Source organism: Cupressus sempervirens, chromosome 5 (genome assembly GCF_028749045.1).
Source record: "Cupressus sempervirens isolate cs-2001-9-10 chromosome 5, ASM2874904v1, whole genome shotgun sequence".
Classification (NCBI taxonomy): domain Eukaryota; kingdom Viridiplantae; phylum Streptophyta; class Pinopsida; order Cupressales; family Cupressaceae; genus Cupressus; species Cupressus sempervirens.
Window position 1 is genome coordinate 1,037,205,275 of NC_143122.1, and position 16,623 is coordinate 1,037,221,897.

A 16,623-nucleotide genomic window follows, 5' to 3' on the forward strand; every position below is an offset into this window, starting at 1 on the left:
GATGATTCAATCCATAGCATCTCATGCACGCTCATTGTCTCCTAAAAGCACAAAAGCAATCCAAGAGGAGCCAATTGTAGAAAATGTTCATAAATTGAACTTATCATCTACAGTCTTACAGGTTCCTTCAGTAATCAGCCCATTTGCTAGTATTTCAACATCTTGGTTACAACAAAGTTTAGAGAGAAAGAAGAAAATGATGATTCAATTGGAAGTGCCCAATCTAGATGTTGTAGCTAACTTAATGCACATAAGTACAAAGATAAAGAAGACTAAAATGGATTCTAGACTAGCAGTGAACCTTGCTTCAGGTAATTTATCTATTGAAATTTCATGACCAGTCATAGAGAAGGACATAAATGAGGCAAAAAAATCTGATTTTAGCATCACTAAAGTGGATCTAGGCCAGACTACCCGTGAAGGGAAAGAACACAATTTTCAAGTGTCAGTTGCTGTCCTAATAGAACAATCAAGGAGAGACAAGCAAGTTAAGAATCAACTCAAGTGTCAAGTCTGAGCTCTTTCTTCATGCATCAGATTGATGGTTGGTGACTCCTTTCTAGATCCTAGTTCATCCACAGAAAGTACAGAAGATCCGAAAAAGATGTTTGATGAAGAAACCATTCAAAACATAGGATAATGTCAAACTTATGGTAAAATGGTGAAAGCGTGGTTAAAAAACATGAAAGAACATGCATCAAGCTTATTTCAAGATGTTCAAGGTACATTTACCAAAGCGGATCATATACAAAAAAGCATTAAAAAAGAACTGACAACTCTCAAGGAACAACAAAATTTTGTAGAAAAATTGATGCCAATTTAGTAGAGATTAAAGGCATGGACAGAAATATAGTCAAGTCACTAAAGTTAATCAGCACTGGAGAAGAAGAGTAAATTGATATATGGCTTGAAAACATCAGTTGGAAGAATGATAGTATGAATGAAAAATTGAGTGAAGGAGAAAAATTTTTAAACTCATGCAAATTACTGAGAAAGAAGGCCTTGGGGGAAATACCAATGATTGTAGAAGGTATTCCTATTAGTGAACATACTCATAATCCAGACATATCTTCCATCTTGAAATGCATAGAAACAAAAATCAACATCGAACTTGGCAGTAAACAAAGTTTAGATGCTAGTGTTATGATGAGATTGAGCAATCTCTCAGTAGCATTGAACTCCTGTACTCAAAACTTGTCAGATTGTGTCATAGAATTGGATGAAATTAGAAAGAGACATGAGTTGTGTAAGCTGAAGATGCAGAGTTTAATCATCATTAAGAACAAAACTTTGGCTCAAGTCATCAAATCATTCAGAGTGTACAAGGAGAACTTGACTCAGTTGCTGGTAGCACCTACAGATCAAGGAACAAGTTCAAAGAATTAAAAGTTAGAAGTATTTTTGTCTAAAGTTGTCTTAGAATTTTATTGATGTATTTTGTAAAAAGGTCAACTTTAGAATTAAATCTAGTTTTCTTTTTCTAACCGTAGTTAAGCTTCAAGGGTTAGAGTTGGTTATGAATCATCTTCAAGTAGTCCAAACTCTAACTTTTTGGGTAGTTACGAACCCAAAAAGTTGATTATTCTAGATTGGCTATAAATTCCTGGAAATCAATGTAATTAGGGACCTTTTTGACTTGGATATAGGGGAACTCTTATGCTCTTATCATAAAGCCATTTTTGGAAAGTGTGTACAATTGTTGTTTTTGTGTAATCAGTTATTTCTTTCTTTCTTGGTGCAAGAAATAAAAGGAAGTACATTTAGCATTCTCTCTCCAAGGAATCTAGATTGTTAAAGTGTTGATTCATCTATGATTACTTTCATGGTATAATGTGAGTATTTGTGGATGGTTGAATTAGCATTGTATTGGTGAAAGTTCTCAAGCGTAGTCCTTGATAGCTCTCATTAATAGTTTACATCATTTTTATGAAAACGTTGAAGGTTATGTAGTGCATTCGCTGTCAATGGTTTTCCTTCCTATTTTCTAAGTTCTTATCTTTATTGAAAAATCTAAAATTTCATCTTACGAGGGAGCTACTTCTCTATATGCAGAGGAAGGCCAGATATCAAGGGCCTATCCAAGTGTTGTGAACGATTTGCCACATACACTCCATTGGGCAATTTCTACAGTGACAAATCTGTTTGCCAAAAAACCCTAATATTGAAAATACATATACATACTAGAATGAATAGGACTATTTTCCCTCAATGCATAGCTTTGATTAATTTGTGAGCTTATATAAGGAATTGATATCCCACATCTAGGAATACAACATTGTTTTCAAGATAGGTTATGAAATTAAAAGTGGTATCACTTATCGAAATCATGCACAAGAAGGCCTCATGAAAGCTTATCCCCTAGAAACAATTATAATCTAGACCATGTGCCATCACCTGAACTTCAATAAATGATTTGTGGTCATCCATGAAGGCATATAAGTAGTGATAATGAAGTATCATATAGGAAATCATCTGGCGATGTCACCTAACTATTTGATAACCTGTTTGCATCATGCACATGTCAACATGTGATATCTCAGGTTTAGTTTTCAAAAAAATTATTAGTTGTGTTTTTGTCTTGAAAATTTTGGGCATGATAGGAATTTACTACCCAATGGAGAAATTTCTATTACCAATTCATGCCTTTTGGTTTAATTTATGTTGGTGCCACCTATCAACATGTAATGACCACAATCTTCCATGATCTTTTGCATGTAATAATGGAAGACTATGTTGATGACATCTTAGGAAAATCTAAGACACCTTATTCCCAAATTATTGTTCTTACCACCATATTTGAAAGGTTGGAGAAATACAAAGTTTGCATTAACCCCAAGAAGTGTATTTTTGGGGTCCAATCCAAAAAGTTGTTAGGTTACATAGTGTCAAGAAGAGGCATTGAGGTAGACCTTGAAAAAGTAAAACCCATCATGGAAATGCCTCCACCTACTACATTGAAATAACTTCGTAGCTTTCAAGGGTGGTTATAGTCCATTAGATAGTTTGTGTTCCAATTAGTAGATATAGTGCATCCAGCCCAACACTTGCTTTTAAAAGTCATGAAGTTTCAATGGGATTGCCTATGTCAAAAAGCATTTAAACAAGTCAAGGTATACTTAGCTAATCCACTAGTGCTAGTTCCTTCAATCATAATATGACCATTAATTATCTACATTTCTGCTACTAAAGTTATTCTAGGTTCTCTTTTAGCATAGCTAGATGAAAATGGAAATGAGAAAGCTATCTACTATCTTAGTTGAATATTAGTTGGCTATGAGTTAAACTACATTGATATTGAGTGAGCTTATTTGGCTAGAGTCTTTTGTACACAAAAATTATGCCATTACATGTTTAATCATACTACACACCTCATTGTTAAGATGGATCCCCTCATGTATTTTCTATCAAAAGCTTCCCTCACTAGTTGTGCTGCAAAATGGGTCTTGATTTTAAGTGAATTTGACATTGTCTATAAATATTGCAAGGCCATAAAGGGACAAGCCATTGCCAATCAACTTTTAGAAGCTCCTTTTCAAGGAGACCATCCTATCATAGCAGATTTTCTAGATGACACAATTATGACTGTTACCCCTAGTACACAATGTTAACTCTATTTCGATGGTTCTTTCACACAAAAAGGATTAGGGGAAAGTATCTTCTTTGTTACACTGCAAGGAGACCTTATCCCTAAATATTAAAAAATTTCATTCCCTTGCACAAACAAGATAGTTGTGTATGAAGGACTAGTAACAGGGCTATGTCAAGCTACATAATGGAAAATCAAGAGCTTACTTGTCTTTGGGGGCTCCCAATTGGTCATTAGACAAGATACAGATGAATATCAAACAAAGGATTAAAATTTGTTACCATATCATTAGGTAGTAGAAGATCTTTCTTTCAATAGATAACAAGGACAAATAACAAAGCAATAGATGATATGGCCACCATAGCCTCCATGATTGCCATGCCCAAATACAGTCCTAAGTGTGAATTTCTTATTGAGAATCTTTTTCTTCCTACTTATGAGAAATTTGAATCAGAGTTGATGTGTCAGATTGTCGGTCCCGAGTCTCCATGGTAATTTGACATTTTCTCCTACCTTCATCATAGAAAAATTGCCATAACCTTTTCCACAAACCAAAGTAAAATATTTATCCATCGTACTGCCTGATACACTATCCTAGGTGACACACTTTTGCAAAAACACTTCGAGGGAACCCTCCTCCAATGTCTTAGTTTAGATGAAGTCAGAATGGTGTTAGAAGAGGTTCACCAAGGAATTTTTGATGCACATTCTAGTAGACTTATACTAGAAAGAAATATCCTTAGAATAGGTTATTATAGGAATTTGTGGTGTGCATTCTAGTAGACTTACACTAGAAATAAATATCCTTAGAATAGGTTATTATTGGCCTACTATGGAAGTTGATGTCTATTATTTTGTGAAATGATGTGTTCCTTGTCAGCCACATGAAGATTTGATACATATTCCTACCTAAGACCTTCAATCTACCATCACACCATGACCCTTTTCCCACTAGGGTTTCAATCTTGTCAATCAAATATATCCAAATTGCCACAAATGGCCACAATTATATTATTGCCTCCATTGAATACTTCACAAAGTGGATTGAGGCTATCCCTTTAACCTCCACTACTAGAAAATAGGATTTGAAGTTCATCTTGAACTACATCATCCATCATTTTTAGCATCTCTTAGGACATTATGATTGATAATGGGACTCCTTTAAAAAATTAGGAGGTCACAACAATGTGTAGGAAATTCGAAATCACCTAACATTTCTCCACCAAATACTTCCCCCAAGGAAATGGCCAAAATGAAGCTACTAATAAAATCATTTTGAAAATCTTTAAAAAAACCATTGATGCAGCTGATTGTGACTGACACCTCCAAATTGCTCTTGCCCTTTGTGCCTATTGCACCTCCATTTGTACCCCTACAAGAGCCATTCCATTTTCCCTTTTTTATGGCTATGAGGTTGTATTATCCATCAAAATCAAGCTCCCTTCCCTCATAATTTCTCTCAAGAATCTGATGTCTGAAGAAGAATACTGAGTTTCTCACTTGCAAGAGCTACAACTCCTTGATGAGAGATGTGTCACTTCCTTAAACTACCTCTGCATGTATCAAAATCACCTTAAACTCTATTTTCACAAAAAGGTTAGAGATTAAGAATTTGAGGTTGGTGACCTAGTGTTACAACATATAACTATTGACATAAAAGCTTGCACCGTTGCCCGAGGGAATGCATCTCAAGTAGCCTTGTGTGACATGGAAATGAGGTCCAAGTGTGGGACTTGTGCTCTAAGGTTGAATCTCCATGAAAGGTTGACTTCCTTTGCTATCAGGATGCACCTAAACTACTACTTGAGATGAAAAGGGAAAACGAGAACTAGAATTAAAATGTAGAAAGGGAAAGGGAGGTGATGCACCGAGATAGAATGATGGTTACAAATTTATCCATTATGCACAACACATCAATGAAAAGTCTAGAATACACTAGTCTTGACTGTATTCTATCTCCAAGAATCCACATGTAGGTTTGGAACTGGTTGAAGTGCTAAAAGGAAAGACATCTTCACATATATAACAACCATCAATAGTTTGGATACAACATACAAACCTTGAAAATTAGAAAGAAACACCCACCAAAAGGCAAGATACATGTACATTTGACAAATAGCAAGAAGATGTAAGGAAGGAAAACTATTTCATTAATGGAAGACAAGTAATTACATAGCATAATGCTATTGCAAAAAACATAGACAACAAAGAACCCAGAAAAAGTATTTACAATTGCCTTTTAAAGAGCTTAGGCATAAATCAGATCAAACTTGAAGTTCAAACCCCAACCAGAGGTGGAGTCAAGTTGTAGAGAGTAGCAATGAATGAATATCAGAACTAAATCTGATCATGAGATACAATCCACTATAGAAGTGATAGGAAGGGCAAAAAAAAAATGCATCTAGCCGTAAGAAATCAAATCCCATGAGATTTGATCACTACAATCATTAATAAGGCATGGAGATGCATAGATGTCATGCAAACAAGGCCAAAGAATGTCATTTAGCATTAAAGAATAATCCTTGTATCGTGTCATGGTTGCAAAAAATATATTCATACCGCTATCAAAAAATAAGGGATGGGATAAGATGCAATGTTAAGCTACTACGAAAATCATAGACTTGACCCATGCAAGATAGATTAGATCTACCCAAAAATGATGAAATTAGATGTAGATCTCTTTGTTTGAATTGGATGGCCTAGATGTTGCAACAAAATCCCCAATGAGTGAATAAAACCCAACCATAGATCAAGATCTTCAAACAACCATTGCTAAGATGCATCCTTAAATATCCAAATATGCTTAAAAATTTAACAACCATCATATCTTCACAAGGGGCCTCAAAAATGATGTGAAAATATGACCACCATCTGATTAAAAGTAGCCTAGCATAAGAGGAATCCTCCACATGGCATGCAATAGTTGGTTGGCACATTTCTTGAATGTTTAGTTAAAGAGACAACAATGATTTCATGATTTCAGAAAGAGCAGAAAAGTCATTCTTCAAAATGGCAAAAATGGTTAACACAAAATTTTATCCCTAGTATAAAACTTGTGTTAACCTATAACTCAACACATGAAGAAAAAATGAGCCAACTCAACACATGAACAAGCTGAACTAGCTTGGCACATGAAGAAATCGAGCTAACTAAGCTTATGAAAAAATTGCATTAGCACAAGATGTTAACCTAACCAGAAAGCATGTTAACCCACATTAAAGAATCTAGCCCATTGAAGATCTCTCTGATCAGTTATCAATGATGGGTTGAATGAGGGCCAAAAATGGCCAACAATAACATGAGGAATCTTCACAACTAAGAAAGGAAAGGAAAGTTTGAAGCTAATTGGCTTGGTCCATTTATCATTACAACCAAGAATGGTTTCAAGGCATATCAGATTTCCACTTTAGAGGGAGATCCACTCCCTGAGCCTATAAATATTTAGTACCTCAGGAAATTCTATGCTTAATTTTTGTAGTTCCTATAAATTTTTGTTAAAGTTCCACAAAAATCCCAAAAAATCAGAAAATCAAAAACTCCAAAAACATTTATAAAATGTTCCTAAAGAAAAGATGAAAAATAGAACAAAGTTCCTAAAAAAAAAGTGTGTTGTGTAAAATAAATAAGGTTGATTATCTATCAAACTCATCTCACTTCACCGCATTTCCCCATTTTCATCCCATCTTTGTGTAGAATTCTTATATGAATCATATTTTTTATGCATCCCATAAAAGACCTCTTTTCGGCGAGGCCTCCATCCATCTTCATTTTTCACAAGACCTCTAGTCCGCAAGGCATGTTCCCATTGAATGTTTTGCCTACTACCATTATACTGAGCTTTTTCCTACAACAATAATTGCAATGGAACCCAAACAAAATTACTGTTGAGACCAATTTGAGAAACTTGTTCTTTCCATAGCTATTTCCAAGAAAAACTCATGAAAACAACTTAGACAAAAAAAATTTCATAGGATGACTCCTTCCTACACATGGCACAACAAACTTCACCCTTGGATTAAGGTTCTTGGCAAGAATTGTGGACTAAATGACTACTTGGTCATGTGGTCTCTTTTGGTTGATTTCATTGTTGTGTGTTAGTAGTAGCCTACTATAGCACACCTTGATCTTCCATATCTTGGTATCACTTGAATGGTTCCAACTGAGTACATGTGTCATTTGCAATATGATCTATTTTTTATGCTTTAGTACATCTATGTCAGTTTTTGAGTTATGACTATGCATTACTCACTGGGGAAACTAGGTTAGACACTTTCCACCAAGATCCCTAAAAATAATTTGGGTGTTGCTAGAACTCTCTAGTGCATGTATGTCATATGTTCCATCAAGACTATGAAAATTACATCCATTGTCCTAAAGTCTCTATTTTGTTGAAAGTCTAGTCCATGCAAAGGAATCTTTCCATCTATACTACTATAGCATTTGGTGCATAAATCCTTTTGCAAAATCAAGCTAGGGTGTGCTCTCCCATATAAACACAACTAAATCCTATGGTATCATGTAGTTAGGTTTCATGTAGTATAGGGCTTCATTACACTCTACTTGAGAAAAGGGTTCTATTTATCTGACCTGCCTCCTATGCTATGCTACTTGATTCCTATGAGCTATAGTTTGACACAAGCCCATCCATTAGGTTTCATTCATATTGCATTTTCATGTCTCACATTTACACTTTGTGTTGGCATCATTTCATTTTTCATTTTTATCTCATTCATGATTAGTGTGACTTGCTATGTTGCTGACATTTTTCTTTAGGATACATTCATATATATATATATATATATATATATATATATATATATATATATATATATATATATATATTCACATACACATCATGATACATCTCATACATTGCCATCATATAGGACCTGAATCATCCACAAGTTAGACATCATATATGCATCATCAAAATACTACATCACATCACACATATTTTGCATCACAATGTTAGTAGTAATATCATAACATCATGCATCAAATATAGCACTCATTAAACGTCATTAACATAAGCATCCATAAAACACCATCATCCATACACATTTAGTATCATTGAATCATGTCATCATATATATCAAATTATAAGTGTCCATGTATAGTCCATATACAAAAAAATCATGCAAGATACATCATCAAAAACCCAATGCATCTGCATATACATCATTGTGTCAAAAACTTATCGCTCTTGGGATCATATGCCTAGTTGTTAATTCCCTACCCCTTCTATACCTCCTCCTCATGGAAGCCTCCCCTGCCCAATAGATAGCTCTAATCTCCATTGGCCACCTATGGCCCATGAGATAGATACCTCTTGGAATCTAGATGTTGTTGCTCTATTGGCATGACATCATGATAAAATGTTCGATAGTAGCCTACCTCTCATAGAGCTTGTGCCTTATGACATTGTGCAATCAGTGCCTCTTGAATCATGGTGACCATCCCCTATCTTGTGTCATCTACATCATGATGTCTCACTAACCATAATACTCATCAACTTGACACAATAAGGTCTCTCTATCAGATTGAAGGGAAGCCACATCCTATCATTGAGCATCTAGCTCTACCAACTCCTCTACATTTGCATGCTCTATAAGATCATTGAACTCGCTAACATCTACCCTCTTTTGTAGTGTTGCTAAGGCCTCTTGTACACTATCTACCCTAGCCCACTCTTCTTGTACCTCCTCATGTAGTCAAGAATCCTCTATCCAAAGGCTATCCTTCTTTATCTTGATTTTATCTGCATCCCCCTGCTATGCCGAATGTGGCCCCTATGGTACCTATGGTATGGGCACTCTATGTGGCTCCTCTCCTTCTACTTGTTGAACCTATTGTGGTCCCTACACTAGTACTAACCCTACTATTGCCTACCCTCCCCATTGAAAAACCTATCATCCTTGTGGCCTTGGTAACTAGGGAGCATATCACTCCTCTCCCCCTCCAACCCCATCTCCCCTGCCTTGTGCCTACTCTATTGGTGGAGGTTCCTCTGGTACTATCAATCTCAGAAGCTAATGTACTACCCACCACTTTGTGTATGTTGGTATCATCCTTGCATCTCCCTAATTCTACCCATGAATCCATGTCACTAGTTGCATTGCATGCCATGAAGCCCTAGTTAATCTAATTGTGGTCCCAAATCCCCATAGTTGGCCCATCTCTCGAGACACCACTAGATACATGAAATTGTCTGCCACAAAATCTTGAACCTATTTGAATTGTCTTTGCACCCTATAGAGCATATAGTGCATCAAAATCTGCATTGTCTAACTCATCAACTAACAATTTGACTGTGCATACTACAAGTATAGATGATCCTTTGAATCATCTTCTCCACTTGCAGGCAATATTGGTGCAAGAGTATAACTAGGTTACCTCCATTGTTTGAAAGATTTCTAGCTCATACTTGACTCTAACCAAGTCAAGAGCATAGATTAGTTTTATTTTAGACCTTAGAAGGTCATTTGCATTGTTTTCTAGGTGAGTTATTCATTAGGACTAAGGTCACACAAATAGCCATTGTTAGTTGTTTTAGCAAGTTTGGGCTTATTAGTTAGGAAAAGAGATTTGAGTTGTAAACGTGTCCTAAACACATAGAATGGGTGGAAACAATTATTTGAAGTCATTTATGTTGCTTATGCATCATCCTAGAGGGGTTAGAGGTCCTAGAAGCAAGGATCATGGCATAGGTGCAAAGATGCCAAATGTTGTCAAAAAGTTTTCATGGCAACATTTGCAATTTATTACAAATGTTGCATGTTGCTTGGTTACCTTGGATTCCCTATATATGAGGAGTGTATAATCCACTAAGATGGCCTAAAAACTAGGGAAAAGGCATCTACTACTTATTTGAAGGTTCAATCTCGTGTTAGGAGGTTGGATTGTAAGAAGTTTTTGTGAATACAATAGTGATTATGACTATGATTAGTGTGCAAACCGAGAATTTTCATCTTGTGAGGTGTAATATGGATTGAAAGAATTGATCTGATGATTTTATAATGTTCCTAGGTTAGTTTAGAGACTTTTTCATTTAGTAAGAAAATTGGTTTGAGTTAAACTTGTAGCTAGGGAAAAATTAGTTTAGTTTTGATAGTGTGCTAGTTATTAGAAGACAATTTTTTCTTTCATGGCTCCCACTTAAGATTCAACCATTGAAACTTTGAAAATGTGGATGAATCTTAGAGTGGAGCCATTTTACATGATGTATATCAAGGTAGAAGTCTAGGGAAGTTGTGCTACTATTTTTAAACTCAAGCCCTAAGTAAGCTAGGAAGGCCTAAAGGTTTGATAGTGTTGAATCCAATGTTTAAGTGCAGGGGAGAGAAGTGTTGTATGGAATATATACAATTCCAAGAAGGGGTTAGTTATATTTGGACATTTCTTGATCATTGAGGTCATACCAATCCCTTTGAGTGGGTTTCTAAACAAGTTTCTAGTCTAGTCCTAGGAAATAGGCCTTTTAGTCCTATTAGACCTGCAGAATAGGAATCACCTGTTGGAAATATATATGATAGGTTAAGTTACTAAGAGGGGAGGGGTGAATCAGTAACTTAAAAAACTTAATCCTTATTTACCAATTAATCCTTCATGCGTAACTAATCAAATTGCATGCATGATAATCTCTATTTTGGATGTGGTACAATACATTACATATATACCAATCCAATTTACAAATCAACAAAGTTTTCTACAATACAAGTTTAGACAAAATACACAAAGTCAACCCAAACTGCAAGAACTGAGGTTTTGAAGGCTAGTTCAGTGAGGTTCTAATACTTGGCATCCACAATCAATGCTCAACATCATCATGAATTCAATAGACATAGAAGCTCGATCCATACTGATCACTTCCAAGTAGTCTAAAATTGGTCTGAATTGGTGACTTAGTGAATACTGTGAAACTCAACATATAAACTAAATCACTTGATTCATACTATATGGCTTAGTAAATGTTGTTATATATGTGAAATGTAGGCCTCATATCCTCACACACACTTCAACAAAATCATTACTTGAGAGATCATCCTAGAATGAATATGGGATTATTCATCTGAGTAATCCAATAATGTGACTTATTGCCTTCTAACTAGAAGGATTTTGCCTTTGCTCTCAGAATGAGAAGTAGGCAACCAAACCTCTAGTACAAAGGATTTATGCATCTATATGAAAATGCAATTAATCTATATGAAGTGCAAGTATTAATCTAAGAATAAGAAAGAGCACTTAATCTATATGTATGTATTTTATTAAGATAAATGATATTAAGATACAAAAAAGTAAGAAAGCTATAAAAATACGAGAACAATGAGTAGATATTATGATAGAAATTTGACACACAAAATATTTAACCTTTATAATGAGGAATTGAAGGCCTCTTAAATAGAGTTCCAGAATCGATAAATAGTCAAGATCAATCAAAATGAATGGTCAAGATTGAAGATGAGATTTAGTTGAAATGGAAACTTACTTGTGCAGATAAAGTAAACTATTTCAAATCTGAGTGTGACAAAGAGTTAACTAAGTTTCACATGAGTGTAAGAACAAGTTAACTAAGTTAATTCCAATTCGAGAGATAGTTCACTCAGAGTTTCCATTTTGAAACTGAAGAGGAGATTTGGAGAGATTATTTAATTTAATAAAGTGAAATATGACCTCATTAATGCATAAACTTTAGTTAATTGAATAATTAATTTCAATAATTAAAATGAGGACATTATTAAATTAAATAGATTTAATTCCTTTGTACATTAGCTAAAGAAGTAATTTAATTTAATTAAAGTATGAACACTTATAATTAAATTAAATTTAATCAATAGGTTTAATGTAGCTAATTTGAGTCAATACTTTAGGAATTAAATAAAGAGTTTGATTAATGTAGGTTAGGGTTTTCTACATCTGACACTTAGGTCAAGTAGCGAGTATTTGAATCATAATGGCCTAGTGAAATAGGACTTAGGAATGATTGAATAGATTAGAATTGGTTATCATGGCAATGTGCCAATTTTGGGGTATTACATTTGCCCCTCTTTGAATGAATGTTTGAGCAAAAAGTATGAAGCATAGATCAAGAAATGAGATTGGTTTTGAAATTTATGACACAAAGACCAATTGGTAAGCTTTTTAAGGTTGTCTCCGGAATGAAGATTAACCTTAGGGAATCTAGATAAAATACCTAGATACCAAAATAGATATTTTTTTTAAAGTTATCTCTAGAATGAAGCTTAACCTTATGGGATCTAGATGGGACACCTAGATACTAAGATTGATAAGCTTTTAAAGGCTATTTTCAGAATGAAGCTTAACCTTAGGGGATCCAGATAGAATACCTAGATATTGAGATTGACAAGCTTTTAAAGGTTATCTCCAAAATGAAGCTTAACCTTAGCAGATCTAGATAGAACACCTAGATACCGAGATTGATAAGCTTTTAAAGATTGTCAAATTTCACAGAATTGTTCCCAGAACGAGACTTAATTCTTAGGAGTTGGGATTTAGCTTGTTCTAAGACCTGTCCATTAAAATATGACAAGATTTAATCATGATTCATATAATTATCCATAGAACAAGGCTTAATTCTTAGCAAAAGTTAGGATTATCTCTAGAATGATGCTTAATCCTTAGCAAGAAATTTGGAATTATCTTCAAAACAGAGCTTAACCCCCTAGAGCCTAGATAGAACACCTAAATATTGGTCCATAAAATATAACAAGATCCAATCATGATCCATAGAATCAATCCTAGAGTGAGGCTTGCTCCTTAGGAGTCCGGGTTTAGACTGTCCTGATACCTATCCATTGAACTCTGATAAAAAATGTTATAAGATGTGACAACTAATTGAAAGATAAGATAGACGACATAGATGCCAGAGGGGCATGAGATGCCCCAAGTGATGAGATGCCCTAAGTGATGAGGACATAAGATTTAGAAGGATTTGAAATTTAGATTCAATGATGTAATCATCTTGCCCCCTCAAGAGTGAAATCGAAAGATGAAACAGTAGAATAGTGATGTAGAGAAGTGTAGTGAAAGATAGTAAAGAAATCTGAGGTTTGAAAGAATATAACAAAGATCAAAATGATCAGAAGAAATTTTGAAGTCGATTCAAAGTGATTTTGAGGTCCAAAAGACCAAGTTTGACTAAAGTTGACTTGAGTTGACTTTTTCCATAAATTTTGAAAAATGTCAAGAAATGTGATTTGAAAGTATTCACAAAGATTCAAAAGTATCATAAAAGTGGACTGCACAAACGTTCGATTGCATTAGTACCAAAATTTTAAAATGCAATTTTAAGCTATTTAAGTGTGTCAAATTTTGAATTCGATCCCAAAAATGAGTTTAGAATAGTCAAATTAGCCAAGGGGTGATTATCGTGAAAATTGGAGCACTTTGAAGAATTAGGTCAAAACCTATATAAGGGCCCAAAGGGTCATTTTCAAATCATTTGTACTTTTGTCTTTTGTGGAGAAGAGAGCTTTGAGGAGAAAATAGTGGTCTCCATGTAGAGACATCAATTCGAGTGCTCTTGATGACACAATGGCCAATGGAGTATGGACCTTTAGTGAGTAGTTGATAATCTTACTTTTCATTTTGATTTTCACACATTTTGAGGTGATTTTAGCATGTTTTAGGGTGTTTAAGTTGTTGTTGTGTTGGATTTTGTGCAAGGATGTCTCTCCTCACACAGGCCTAATCACCATTTGTGTGAAGTACCAACCTTGTACTTCATCGTATGGCTTTGTAGGTTTTGTCTCGTGGAGGATACCCTTATTTTGTGTGAAAAGCCCTGATTTTTGTGCATTTTTTTCTCATAGCTTAATTTCCCTTTATGCCAAAAAGTGTCTCCTTGCATGAAGATGTGAAATCTTGCATGAGAACTTGGATGTTTGTGCAAAATTCTAGTGTATAGTACAAAGTTAATGTTTAAAAATTTGATTTTTAGTTGTAATTGTGTGCTTTCTTTCATCATGTTCGTTTATTTGAGATTGATCATTTGCTTGTTTTGTTTTTTGTGTGCAGGTTACCTTTCGTGATGTTGGATTTCAATCCCATTACTCACCTTATAGAGATCTGTTGTAGTAACTAGATGATGTCGAAATTGCACACATTGATAGATTGGGACTATCTTATCTTTTTTGGATTCCACCAGTGTTGGTGAATCATAGCCTTTTGACTGCACTAGTGGAGCATTTCCATTCAAAGATGAACACCTTCCACCTACCTTAGGGAGAGATGATCATCACGCCGAAGGACATCTACTAGATACTACAGATACCCTTCCATGGACCAAGAGTTTTTTATGATATAGTACCATGGATAGGCATAGAGGCACTGAGGGCCATCTTCCAAGAGGACTTGATCATGGGCAGAGCCATTACGTAGGATGAGCTAGTGCATATCTATGGTCCCACCCATAGGTTACCATTGGTATTAGCAATATTTATTAGCTATTTTTTGATGCTAGATAGAGGGTAGCATGGATTGGAGTGTAGATGGGGTTGGATGTTGTAGATGATGTTAGAGACCCCAAGAAGATATGGGTAGGGTCAGTGCATGCTTTCCCACATGCTCTATGAGATGCACAAGATAGTTTATCATGAGAGGAAGGGCATAGAAATTGGGGTCTATGTTCTTCAGATATGGGTATGGGAGCACTTGCTAGTCACTAGAACCATTTTTATAGATGAGAAGTAGCCCATAGAGCCTTACATTTGTAAATATAGAAGCCAACTGACCTAGACAAGTTTGGGGAAGACTGAGCAGTGGAGAGGATATCTAGATGAGTTGGTGTTAGTAGTGTGGAGAACATGGAGGGAAATAGAGGTCTGGGATGATGCACAAGTGGAGCTAAGTCACCTGTTCACCTCTCAACCACTGATAGGTCAATCTATATAGATTGTGGAGAGATTTCCTCTGATATGGGTGTGGCAACAATATGTCTGACCATAAGATATTTCTTAGGAGTATTATTATTATGCATGACTAGCAATAGATCTGGAGCGTGGATGGTTTCTAAGACTAGATCCTAGTAGATTGATGATTGATGTATGCAACTTGGTTACAACACACTGGGATTATCTACCAGTAGTGGTGGATTGAGGGATGACTCCCACATATTAGGCACATTTTGTGAGTCATCCCTTTCCATGGTTTACCAATCCATTAGGAATGGTTGTACCTATTCAGCCAATACAAGCACCATAGGCACCACCACAGTAGCCCCATTATGAGGGAGTGAGACATAAGACATGCTAGGTGTAGATTCTAGCTTAGTAGATGAGAGTAGACCTAGGTGCTAGTGGGAGTGGAACAGGTCAAAGGTGACCTTGAGGAGAGATGGATTCCTTAGGAGCCATTAGATGAGATGCATAGAGGCCTTGCACTAAGAAGTAATGACTAGCCAAGCAACTAGCTGAGCAAGGGCTAGGTGATGAGGAGATGCAGGATCAACCTATTACAGGGGCCCAGGGTGGAGATGTCTTGGTACAAACTCAAGAGGCCATGAGGAGGGCTAGAGAGATGATATGGACCATGTAGCAATAGTTAGGAGAGCTGCAAATATAGGTGGTAGTGAGAGACTCTTAGATTGCAGACTGAGAGTGTGAGATCTAAAAGTTATGAGAGTAGCTAAAGCGAGAGGCTTAGAGATCATAGCAATAGTAGGATGAGATCTGGCTACACTTAGCTAGGGAAACCTATTATTTTGTAGCATATGTGATAGTTTTGCCAGATGAGGTTGAGTAGGTTCCTAAATTTTCTTAGTATGCCTAATAATTAGGGGGAGCATGGCCTAAAATGAGACTAGACATGCCTCCTCCTCCTCCTCCTCCACCACTAATGGGAGGTGAGGGAGCAAGAGAGATTTAGCTTTATTTTGCTCTATTTTTGATCTAGCTATGTATCAATTGGTCTGCCAACACCATTTTGTATTATTTTAGAGATTGATAGCACTTGAGTAGCATCCATTTTTACCCTAGTGTACACTTTCAACTATATATATATATATATATATATATGAGATT